Here is an 867-nt window from a genome sequence, read left to right as displayed (position 1 = left end):
GTCTGGCCTTGACCATTGACCGCCTTGGGCCTTCTCATTTCACTTTGCAAGAGCTCCCCTCGTCTCTGCTCCCCCCCCTCTGCCCCCACTTTCTTCCCCGGGCTCCAGCACATCTGTGGCCAAGCCCTTGTCTTGGAGGCTGCTCTGTGAGATGAGAATCCCCAGGAGAGAAGTTTGTGGAAAGCAAAGGGAAGGCCTCTGTCGGAACCGAGCTTGGATGAAGCTGCAGCGGACCTCCCAGGTCAGAGCTGCGAGGCCGGGGTCCTCTGTGACAGATGGAGGGGCCCTCCTCCTCCGGGGACCCTTTCCTTACAAGTCAGCCCCCGGCCTCTGGTGCTCAGCTCCCTACGGAGTGCGGCGCCTGCGCCACCCAGTGGGCGTGGAGGGAACTGCACCCTGCCAGCTCGGCTCCCTCCCTCCGCTGGGACAGGACTCCGAGACAATGCCTGGCGCCGAGTGATCCGCGGGATCAGGTTGCTATCATTCCCTTACCGGGAACGAATCCACTTTTAGCAAAAGAAGAAACCGGAATGGTGGTAATATCAACAGCGTGTATGAAGACAGTAACATCTACTAATTTCAGTGGCGCCTGAAATTTCTCCCAGTGTCATGTTCTGGGCGGGTGGACAGTATCAGAGCCCATGGCAGAAGCGAGAGGCCTTATTACCAGTCTATGCAAAGGGAACCTTGAGGTCCATGCCTTAGTCATAGTCATTTATTCACTGAGCTCCCTTGTCCTTTAAACTTCAGTCCCTGACATGGGAAGGAAGCTGCCCAGGAAACTGCACTCCGCCCTGCAGCCGGGGTAGCTCTCTTATGGGTCTCAGTGCTTCTTGGAGAAAGGCTGGGCGAGGGGAAGGGAGGGGG

Source organism: Bison bison, unplaced genomic scaffold (assembly GCF_000754665.1).
Source record: "Bison bison bison isolate TAMUID 2011002044 unplaced genomic scaffold, Bison_UMD1.0 scf7180017864289, whole genome shotgun sequence".
Lineage (NCBI taxonomy): Eukaryota > Metazoa > Chordata > Mammalia > Artiodactyla > Bovidae > Bison > Bison bison.
This window is presented reverse-complemented; position numbering follows the sequence as displayed.